The following is a 12189-nucleotide window of genomic DNA, read 5'->3' on the forward strand; positions in this document are numbered from 1 at the left end:
GAAGTTAAAATAGCAGGGATAGGGGCTCAGAAAAGTTCCTGAGCCAATGATGTGGACCTGAGATCTGAAGGATGAATAAAAGTTTACTGGGTGAAGAGGGGAGGGAAGAGTGTTCCTGGCAGAGGGACCAGCATGTGTCCAGATGATTTCTTGGGATGACAGGAATAAGGGGCTGAAAGAGCTGGGGTAGACTGAGTGAAGCTGGGGAAGTGGGGTGCTGGGAGCGGGCGAGGGAGTGGATAGGGGCTGCAGGATCTGGGAGGCTTCTTGTCACCCACCAGCAGTTTTAATGGAGGTCGACATGATCAGATTTGCGTTTTATGAAGGCCACTCTGCTTGTGGTGTAGAGGATGGGTCGGGGAAAGAGTAGGACCAGGGATACTAGTTGTCCAGGTACCAGGGTAATTAACAATGCAGTTGTTCCTGGGAGAGTGATGAGGGCTTGGACCGGGGTAGAGATGGTGGAAAGGGAAAAAAATGGCAAACTGGGAGAGACTGAAGAGGCTGCATGGATAGAACCCAGGGATGGAGCAAATGTGGGGGTGGGAGGTGACAGGGATGCCTCCACATCTATGACTCACACCAGCCCAAAGCCTCCTCGAAGAACCAGACGTGGGCAGTGAGTGCAGAGACAGACACACTGCCCCACTATGTCCCCTTGTCTTGGGGACAAGAGCGCCTGTGCTGTCACCCCTGGTATCCTTTCACGTGTCCTCTCTCTTCCAACCCCAGGATCTCTTGGCATACATTTACCTCAGCCGCACTCTTCAGTGCTCTGCATCCAGACTACGCGGAGGCTGCATGTTACAGGAGCCATGCATCCCTGAAGACTTGGAATAAGTCAAGATTTACATAATCCCAGAGACATCCTTCCAAAGCGTGATGGTAACTCTGTTCCATGGCTGGAGTGGTTCCTCTGGGTGCCAGCAGCATAAACCCACCTTTCAACTCAGTCTGCAACTCAGAAATACTACCTGATTCTAGACAGGCTTTTCAATGTAACAGGTTGAATTATTATGTCTTGTACATAAATTAAGACTTTACATTTTTTATACTGCTATTTATAATGTATATAATGCAAATCCATGTAAACTATGGTTACTTTGGGTTTCTGCTTTCCTGAAGCCTCTGCCATCTGCAGACAGCCTCTGATACCTAACAGAGCCAGATGCTTGTACTCATATTTGTCCAAAGTCTTGGACTCCCACTCCAAGCCCTAGCCTGGCCCCTCTCAACTTAGTAAAAATCCGTGATGAGACCTTGAAGAGGAAGCCAGAACTTGCTGGGCAGAACAGGCTCAGAAGGCTATTTGATGGTGGTAGAAATAGAACAGAGCTTTGAAGGATGGGCTAGGCTAGGGGAGACAGAGAAGGGAGAGAGGCTATGGGGGTCAGCCCAGCATGCTTTGGGGCCACTGATTAGGCAGTCTCAGGTATGAGCACAAAGGGCTGGAGTAAATTTTTAGGGAAAATAATATTTCTGCATTCCCTATGTCTAGGGATGTTTCCTTCAGACATCTGTTTTGGCTTCATTAGAAGGGACAGAGATGCTGTTTTCTACATTTTTGCATTGCCAGAGCTCAGCATAGTGACATATGGTAGAAATGCAATAAAAGTTCATTGAATGATTGAGTGAGTGGGTGAGTGAAAGCATTGCACAGGTTCACAAGATATTTGTCCTACTTAAGTGCTGATTTGTTTTCCAATATTTTATTATGAAAAAATTCAAACCCACTGAAAAATTAAAATCGTGGAGTGATCACACATACATTCTCCACCTAAATTCTAAATTTTACAGCTTATTGTGCAGGCTTTATCATGTATCTAGCCATCAGTTCAACCATCTATCTATCCATCCATTGTATTTTTTTATGCATTGCAAAGTTGCAGACATAAATATGCTTTACCTCTACTCATTTTAGCATGCCCATCATTAACTAGAGTCCAATATTTGTTGGCATTTCTGTTATTCCTTGTGAAAATTAAAAAAATCTAATTATGGCCAGACATAATACCAAACTTACCATCCTAACCATTTTCAAGTGTACAGTTCAGTAGCATTAAAAACATTCGCATTGCTGTGCAAACATCACCACCATCCATCTCTACAACTCTTTCATCTTGCAAAACTGAAGCTCCGTATTCATTAAACAGTAACTCCCTCATTCCCCTCTCTTCCTAGCCCCTGGAAACCACCATTTTACTTTTTTGTCTCCGAATTTGACTACTCTACATACTTCATATAAATGGAATAATACAGTGTTTGTCCTTTTGTGATTGGCTTATTTCACTTTGCATGCACTCCAGGTTCATTCATGTTGTAGCGTGTGTCAGAATTCCCTTCCTTTTTAAGGCTAAATAATATTCCATTGTATGTATATATTACACTTTGTTTATCCATTGATCTGTCATTGGACACAGGGTTGCTTCCACCTTTTGGCTATTGTGAATAATGCTTCTATGAACATGGGTGTACAAGTATCTGTTGAAGTCTCTGTTTTTAATTTTTGGGTATATACGCAGAAGTGGAATTGCTGGATGATATGATAATTCTATTTCTATTTTTTTGAGGAACTTCCATACTGTTTTCCACAATGAATGCACAATTTTACATTACCACCAGTAATGCACGAGTTTAAATTTTTACACTTCTTCCCAACATATTTTTTTTCATACTAGCCATCCTAATGGATGTGAGGTGGTGTCTTAGTACATTTTTGTGTTACTAGAAAGGAGTATCTGAGGCTGTGTTCCATGGTGAACAGGTCTATGCAAACCTACCCCCAAAGGCCAAGGAAGATGAAAGACCAAAGAAAGAAGCTGACAAATCCAATTGCTTAGAACAAAATATTTAACAGAGATATATCAACAGAAGCCATGTTTCGGCAGCCATAAGACAGGATGGTGGATCCCCACACTGTTATCCCCCAGACCCAGGGCTTATATACCATAAGGAATTTGCCTAAGGACAGAGTTTATGGTAAATACGTGAAAATAGATACCTTAGAGGTATTCCCAGAACTGGGGTTAATGAGAAGTCATGGCAGATTAGCATCCAAGGTGGAGTTGCTTTAGCCTTCACAGACTGGGTAATTTATAAAGAAAAGAGGTTTATTTGTTCATGGTTATGAAGGCTGCACAAGAAATATGGTACCAGCATCTGCTTCTGGTGAGAGCTTCAGGCTGCTTCCATTCATGGCAGAAGACGAAGAGAGCCCGTGTGTACAGAGATCACACGGCCAGAGAGGAGGAAAGAGGGATGGGGGGAGGTGTCAGCCTTTTTTGAACAACAGCTCTCATGGGAACTAATAGAGTGAGAACTCACTCATCCCCGTGCCTAGGGAATTAATCTATTTATCAGGAATCTGCCCCCCGACCCAAACACCTCTCATTAAGCCCTACCACACACTGAGGGTTAAATTTCAACACAACATTTGGAGGGGTCAAATTTCAACATGAGATTTGGAAGTGTCAAACAAGTCAAACTATAGCAGGTGGTATCTCATTGTGGTGTTGATGTGCATTTCCCTAATGATTACTGATGTTGAGCACCTTCTCATGTGCCTTTTGGCCATTTGTGTGTCTTTTTTGGAGAAATGTCTACTCAAAGTCCTTTGCCTCTTTTTGCCTTTTGAGGTAAAATTTACATATGATAAAGTGCACAAATCTTAAGTGTGCCATTAGATGAGTTCTGACAAATGCATCTCAAACTCTGTCTAGGTACAGAACGTTATCATCACCCCAGACAGTTCCTTCAGATTCCTTCTCAGTAACCCATTCCCTCCACCCTCCAGACACAACCACTATCCTGGTTCTTAAAAGTCTGTCATAGATTAGTTTTGCCTGTTATAGAACTTTATGTGGATTCATACAGTATGTGCTCTTTTGCGTCTGGCTTCTTTCACAAGGCATAATGGTTTTGAGATTCACCCATGTTCATTCCTTTTGATCGCTGAGCAGTATTCTTTTGCATGAATAGGCCAGAGTTTCTTTATCCTTTTGTTGATGGACTGGACTGTTTCCAGTTTGGGGATACAATGAATAAAGCTTTTTAAAGCTTATGTTTTATTATAACAAAAGCAAAATGTCATGAGCTTGAAGGCTTGATAAAAATCTCCCACTAAGCCTAATATCCTTTTGGATAGAAAAATAAACAAATCAATAAGTTCTGCCCTTTGTAGAGGGCTTATAATGTGCCAGGCCATCTGCTGAGAGTTTTCCTTCCATCAATCATTCCATTTAATCCTCACACCCCCATCTTCTAGATGAGTAAACAAAGGTTTACAGCAGGAAACTGACTTGCCCAAACTCTAATAGCCTGTGTGTGGCAGACCCTATTTTGCCTTTTGGGAAGTGCTATGAGCATCAATAGTTATCCCAAGGCCAAGAAAAGATGAGTATGGTGTTTTGCTTTCTCAGTTATCACACTTTATTACAATACTGATGTCATTTTTAGTTGCCCTCTGTGATGAGCATTAATTATATTATGGGAAAGGGGAGAGCCAAGTATTGCAACCTTAAAAGTAAAGACCACTCCCTTACTAAGAAATCTTTGGAGACAGCACGGAATTTTAAAAAATTAATGGTACATGGGCCGGGCACGGTGGCTCACGCCTGTAATCCCAGCACTTTGGGAGGCTGAAGCGGGCGGATCACTAGGCCAGGAGTTAGAGACCAGCCTGGCCAATATGGTGAAACCCCGTCTCTACTAAAACACAAAAAAATTAGCTGGTCGTGGTGGTGTGTGCCTGTAGTCCCAGCTACTCGGGAGGCTGAGGCAGGAGAATTGCTCGAACCCAGGAGACGGAGATTGCAGTGAGCTGAGATCGTGCCACTGACTCCAGCTGGGGCAACAGAGTGAGACTCCATCTCAAAAAAAAAAAATTAATGGTACATGAAAAAATTTCTATTACAAAATATTAGAAAATAATAAGAGCACCAAAAGATAAGTGCTTGTTGTCCATATGTAAATGTAGATATGACCAAATTGGAAAGTTTTGGCAGAAAACTTGTAGAGGAAGGAAGGAAAGATTTATGACTAGTGTTTATCTAGTGTCCGCGAAGTGCCAGGAAAGCCCCCTGCTGGATAACTTACATATGTTTAACTCATTCCAGCTTCCCTGCAGCCTCAGCAGCCCTTCTCCCCTTCTTTTTTAGGAATGGAACTCCTGGCTTTTAGCTAAACTTGTGGTCTCCCAGAAAAAACATTTCTCTCAGCTTCCTTGATGGCTAGGTTTGGCACGTGACTGAATTTGACCAATAGGGTGTCAACTGAAGGGTCGTGTACAACTTCCAGGAAGGGAGTGACCTTAAAGGGGCTTGTGCCTTTCTTTGCCCTTCCGCCTTCTGGATGAACGAAAGCAGAAGCAGTGGCTGGAGCTAGAGCAGCTATTTAGGACTATGAGATGGAAGAAATGTGGTGACAATAGCAGAACAAAAATATAGAAATCCCGGATACTTGATGACCACGGAGCCGCCATATAAACTCTGGACTGTAATTTCCAGAGATTGTTTATGTGAGAGAGAAATATACTTCTCCTGTTAGGCTACTGTTACTCTGTGTTTTCTGTCAGTTCTGATACAGGAGGCATTGTCATCCCATTTTACAGACAAAGAGATGGAGTCTCAAGTTTCCATAGCTGGTGTGCACTTTAGTTCCCCAAGGACAGTAATGCCCCACCCTTGAGGTTGGTTGACTCACTCAACTCCCAAAGCTGATAATGTTGAGGTGCCAAAAAAAGTGTCCCCTTCAGGTTTCACTCACTGGAGCCATGTCATGTGCCCACAGATACGGAAACATGCCACTAAAAGTTAGCTAACTTTAAGTCAGCTTTCAAAGAACAACAGATCTGGTTTTGTGACTCTGGGAAAATTACCATCCAAGCCTCAGTTTCTTCTTCTCTAAAATGGGAAGGATAGTAAAAGTACCTGCGACAGAGTTGTTGGGAGGACCGAGCAAGACGATGCACAGTGCCTGGCCCTGACCAAATGAACAGTAAACGGGAATTTTTATTATTAGTCCCTGGGCTGGGCTGGAATCAGACCCCCTGGTTATTTCTTTGTCCATATCTTCCTTTCTTCCATTTTGGAGCTTCCCCCCTCCAGCCTCTGTCCCCAGGCAAGATTAAACAAATGTCCCTTTTCTCCTTGCAGACTGTGCTCCCCAGGCCGCCCTCAGCTCTGTCCACACAAGTCCCTCCTATGATCAGCTGCACCCTAGGCTCAGCTGGAAAACAAAACCTGCACTGCATGGTTGCCACATCCTAGCCATGGGCCTCAGTTTTCAAGCTCCAGGCAGTTTTAGCAAGAAAACTGATGTTCCTAAAACCAGGACTGCATTTCTTATATTTCCACTGCTGATTCTCAAAAAATGTTGGCACAAACAAACCCAAACCACGAGGCAGCAAAATTAGTCGTCAAAGCCCTCCTGTAAGTTAAACGCCCCCTCAAAGGTACCTGCAGAGTCCACATTCAGGTCCCTGTGGGGCCGTCCTCTGTGGGTCTGCTTTGAGCTTTGAGCAGAGGAGGCTCCAGCACAACGCATCTGTCTGGGTGTGATTCTCCAGCCTCTGTTGTCTGTCAAATGAATCCTTCCTATATGATAATGAATACTGCACAAATTAATGCACTGGATCCCCACCCATAGACCAGGAGGCTCTTTTGGGGAGACAGAGAGGTTTTGCGAGATGATCTTCAAACCCATCGATAAGCTTATTGTCCATGGACCAATCTCTTCTGTGTCTCCCACAGGGTTCTACCACTATATTTCAAATGTATATATATAGATATATAGTCATTGTGATGAATGAAATACTTCATTAAAAAGAATTATGTAAGATTAGATAATCAATAGACACTAAATACACACCTACTATCCTGCTAGGTTTAACCAACTCCTAGCTTAATGCCATTCAACAAGAACTTCCTAGAAATAGTCCCACAGCTAGTGACCCTCATGGTGGAGCTTCAGACAACAAAAACAAGTCAGGGAATGAATACTTGGAGGCCACCAGAGCATTTGGCCACCTTCAAACCACACTGAGATGGAAGCTTGGCTTGTGTGCAGTCCAGCTGAGAACTGGACTAAGAACTGAGAAACAGCAAACCAAACCCTTGTGCCCAGAGAACACAGCATGACCACCTCCTCCACTTCCCTGGTGTGGGAAGGAGTGTCAGGACCCATGTGCGTCAAGCACCCAGTGCCCAGCAATCACAACCACAGGCAGCAGGGAGATGAGGCAGAAAGGGTGAGGGATGTAGCAGTGGGAATATGTGTGGGCAGGAAAGCTACTCACCCGCTTGTTTCAGCTACAGTTATCTAACTGCAAGCAACAGAAATCCACTCTGGGCAACCTAAGCCAGAAAGGAAGATAAACTGAAGAACCAGAACTCAGAAAGGGAAGAAGTGGGATTGTGGTAGAAGATACTTTGAGGGAGAGATGAATCTTTTCCAAACATCTTCTATCTGCCTGTTACTTAATCAATATTGGGTTCTTTGGGAAGAGGGTACGACTGGCCAGGGGAGAGCAGGATACCATCAGTGGTGGCTTCCTGGCATCTGTTCACCAACACGGGGGAAGAAAGCACATCCCTCAAAGAAAGCCAGGATGCTGGCACCAGAAAAAGGGGGAAGGATGCTGAGCATGGAGCAGACAGAGACGTCTCTTCTCTCTTTGGGACTGCATCTTTTCATCTGTAAAATGGGAACAACTGTGGCTACATTGTGAAAATGTAATGAGATAACACAGAGCACAGTGTGGCTTATGGGAGGTGCCTAATATGTAATAATTTAAAATAATTTTAGCTAAATAATTTTAGCTTACCATCTTAATTTTTGACTCAGCTCTATCTGAACTTTTTCTCCAGAGAACGAAGATACTGTCATTACCTCTGCAAAGAATGCATCCTAGCACAGATCAAAGATCTTGCAAGTCCAACCACACCATTTTACAGTTCTGAACCTCGACTTAGGAAAGCAGTGGATCTTTATACAGTTGACACATCCCTTCCCTCTAGGGTAATAAAAAATAAGCCTAGTTTTGCATAAGTCCTTTTCTGTAGGCTGGGGCTCTGAAGGAAGTGAACCTCATGGCCAATCCATCTGAAGTCAAGGTTAATAGGGCTATTACACTAAAGATGTGGTATTAAAGATCTCCCTCTGGCACCGTGTTCTTTATGATGCATGGCCAATTGCCCACTAAGGAAGATATTGCAACCAGAGCAATTTTATTCCAAAAGCATATCATTTTGTTTTTATTCCCACTGACAAGCACATACCTCTTTAAAAAAAAAAAAAAGTGACTATTGGTCAAAGTTACATTTTTCCCACACATTTTTCAACTTTTGGGATTGTATATTCCAGGCTGGATATGGGCACTAACCAGGCACTTCCTGATGGATGGGCTTGGCTGTTTTCTCCATGGTTTCTTGGCTCAAATTTTTGCCAACTTACATATTTTTGCTTAGTTTTGACATCTTTCCATCAAACCAGATGTTTCTGTTTCTTTGCAATGTCAGTTTTTCCCCATCAAAAGCATGAAATTTGACCCATTATTTACTGATAGAGTTATTGAAAGATGAAGTTATTGAAAGATGGCAAGTTACAAGTTTCAAAATCCATCTCTGGTTCATTTGTTTGAAATAATTGACTATATGATATGGTAGATATCAATTATATGATAAACCTTTCAGGGGTTTTTTAAATGTTAAAAATAAAGTGATAATGCTGGCCTTAGCATATTAATGATTTTGGTTTTCCTCATAAGAACAATGAGAAGACATTAATCTTTGGCAGAGGATAAAGTGGCCAGATTTGTGTTTTAACAGATCTCTGTGGCTATTGAAAATGGACTGGAGAAGATGAGTGGGAGTGAGAAGAGGGTAACAGAATCAGATAAAAACCTGTCATGTTACTACGAGCAGAAGATGAGGCAGCCTGGACCAAGATGGTGGCAGAGAGAAGAAAATTGCTTGAGAGAATTGATTAAACTAGTTGGTTAGCACAGACAGAGCTGAATTAAAAATTAGGATGGTAAGCTAAGTAATTTTACACACAAAAAGGCAGAGTTGCATTCATAATTAGTCTCTCCTTCAGACTGAATATTACAGCCAAAATATAGCCATTGGTGTTGCAATCACTTCTTTTGGGTTTGTATCCAAGGTCAAGAATGTCAGCATCCAAAGATCCAAATTCTTAATGTTTTCAGTTGATAAAGTTTATTCAAGGTAGACAGCCTGTGTTGAATAACTTAGCCTTCCACAAATTTCAAGAAAAATCCATTGTCCCTCTTCTCCGCCACAGACACACTTTAGTTGAACATTAAGCATATTTATTAAAGAAACATTCTCCTTGTGTTTTTTCTCCCAAGATGGATGGTGTTCTTACTCAGAGTTATAAGTATCAGAATAAAAATGCCCATGAGGTTGAATTGTATGATGTTATAGTAAAGTGAGATAAACATTCTCAGAAACATGATTGTGACTTAAAAAAAAAAAAAAACCAACAAACCACTTTCTGTAGAGGAATTATGCTTTGGGGACAGAAACTTTCTTTTATAATTTTTACAGCTGCATGCAGATAGAGTATATTAAAAAGGCATAATACATCAATTATGAAAACATGGCTACACTTTAAGAGAACACAGACTTTTTCCAGATCCATCTTAAATCTCAGGAATTCTAGATCGAGACAGGCATGAATGCTCCTGTTGCTAAAATCACTCTGATTTCCTTCTTGTTAAACACTTCACTCAGCAACATTATAGATTAGCACCAAAAAAATTGTTTGTAGGTGAAAAACTGTTCGGAAAAGGACACCTTATTAGGCAGGCTATTTACAAATAAAAGCCGATTCTGGCTCTCCTGAATGAAAAGAAGAGTAATTTCTGGGGCTTACTAACTTGATTTTAGGCTGCGGGGTCCCAGAACAAGGGATGTCCTGAAAAGGGCCATGTTGCAGTAACTACTCGATCCAAGCTTCTCATCAGTCTGAGATGTACCATGGCCACTGCTTGCCCCGTGTCTACAGGATTCAGAGTCTTCAGGGAAAGTTGGGCGCAAATGGTAGAGTCCTCTTCCCTCGCTGTGTTCCCACCTTCCAAAGCCCCACATAATGGAAAATCCCTCAAGAGGAGGCAGTCACAGAGGGAAGCGGAGGCCAGGCAGCCTGCGAATGATCAATGTGGTACAGGGCTCCTGTCCCCTCTATGGCCACCTCTCAAGTTGTTCTTTCCTAGGTTCCTTATTAAATGTGATAGATTTATCCAAAACAGTTATGAATTCAGATCCTACCAATCTGATATTACAAGAACTCACATAGGGGAAGGAATGGAGTATAATAGTAATGTTGACAAAGAAAAAGAAAGTTTTTAATAAAAGGTATCAACAAAATGGTAGATTGTTTAACTACTTAATTAACTGTTTGGGGACCCTGATGAATTTAATGATAGTCAAACCACCTAAGTAGGTGAGCTACTGAGGCTGAAATTTTGGCTTTCTCTCTCTCTCTTTTTTTTTTTTTTTTTAATTGACAGGGTCTAGCTCTGTCATCCAGGCTGGAGTACAGTGGCACGATCATGGCTCACTGCAGCCTCCAAATCTTGGGCTCCAGCAATCCTCTGGTCTCAGCCTCTCCAATATTCAGGACTACAGGTGCATGCCATCATGCCTGGAAAATTTTTTTAATTTTTAATTTTTGCAGAGACAGGGGCTCACTATGTTGCCCTGGCTGGTCTCAAACTACTAGCCTCAAGTTATCTTTCCACCACAGCCTCGCAAAGTACTGGGATTACAGGCATGAGCCACTGTGTCTGGCCTTTCTTTATTTGTCAAAATTTAGCCTCTAAGTGGTAGCCCTTAAAATGTATTTCTAAACTGCTTGTGAACAATTGTTTGATTTTTTTAAAAAAAGGAAGAAGAAACCCGATTATGCGGACCTTGCACTAATTCAGGCTTTCTTTCCTACCAACAAGCGCCTTTTAAGATGGTCCCTTCAGTCATTAGCATCTTCATCAATGCTTCAACAAGAAAGACTACTTACACAACATTTTTCAAAATATTTTCATGGTTATCATCTTATCCAATTTCTAGCACTATAAGGTATACAAGATGGGAACATTATTTCCATTTTACAGACCAGGATCCTGACACCAACACTGTAGTAATTTACCCAAAGTAAGTTCCAAGTATCCAGTGTTCTTTTCTTATACTTCCCATGGGCCCTTGTTGCTATGTTTTTCTTTCTTTCATAACCCACCCCTTATTACTGCTCCAGAAGCAAATCCAAAATCTATAACAATGAAAGAAATCAACGCCAAGCTTATTCACCAACAAGTGCTTACTGAGCACTGCTGTATCGTTTGGGAAGAGGCTAACCTGCTGTAACAAAGAGACCCTAAGTACTGTGGCTCAAACAAATTAGAAGTTTGTTTCTTTCACCCAGTAGTCCAGACCCAACAGTCCAGAGGTCTTGGGAAGTTCTGGGAGGTCAATACAGGGACCCAGGTTTGTTTTAGTTTGTTTTTGCTGCTCTACTATCTTCTAAAGCAGAGATTCCCAAGTTTTTTCAGTTCACAGCTCCCCTAGTATCTCAGTAATTCTTTTCATGGCAACTACAGGTCAAAAGAAATACCCAGAAAATTTGCTTATGAATTAGTCAGGTCCAAATAATTTAACAATTATTTATGTCCTGAAAACATAGTCGCCACTTCGGGAAAAAATAACACAGACAGACTGAAATAAAAATACATTTACTTTATTTTTAAATGATCACAATTTCTTAATAATGGGAGGTGTGTGCCTGTTGGGCACTGAACAATTACTCAAACCTCAGACTCAGATTGGATACTGCCATTGTCATTTTCTATTTCACATTGACTTTTTCACAATGCGTTATTTTTTTTTATCATAGCAACCATCTGAAACTCAGATACTAGGCAAAACCATCAAAACTAGTGGCTTTGCACAGTATCTGACAGATGCTAACGAGTTTCCTTCAAAAATCTAAATTATCTTGCAGCATTCCTATGTGTTCACTGAGGCTCCTCAGAGAGCCTCAGCACATAGCTTGAGAAGCATGGTGGTACAAGTCGCCATGCTATGCCTAGATATGGCTCTGCTGGAGGAGTAATGCCTTCTCACCTCCCTGGCAGCCACTTCCTCTGTCCTTCTCAGGTTCCTGTGTCATGTCAGG

At 41.8% G+C, this 12189-nt stretch overlaps 1 long non-coding RNA gene across 1 annotated transcript; it reads left to right on the forward strand.

Annotated features, from left to right (window-relative positions):
- Positions 1–5338: 5338 nt before the first annotated feature.
- On the forward strand, positions 5339–9861 carry LOC129491348 (uncharacterized). The gene is made up of 3 exons (XR_008660522.2): positions 5339–5515; positions 7866–8016; positions 8826–9861. It is a non-coding gene; the product is annotated as an uncharacterized lncRNA (long non-coding RNA).
- The last annotated feature ends 2328 nt before the right edge of the window (positions 9862–12189 follow it).

Source organism: Symphalangus syndactylus, chromosome 10 (assembly GCF_028878055.3).
Source record: "Symphalangus syndactylus isolate Jambi chromosome 10, NHGRI_mSymSyn1-v2.1_pri, whole genome shotgun sequence".
Lineage (NCBI taxonomy): Eukaryota > Metazoa > Chordata > Mammalia > Primates > Hylobatidae > Symphalangus > Symphalangus syndactylus.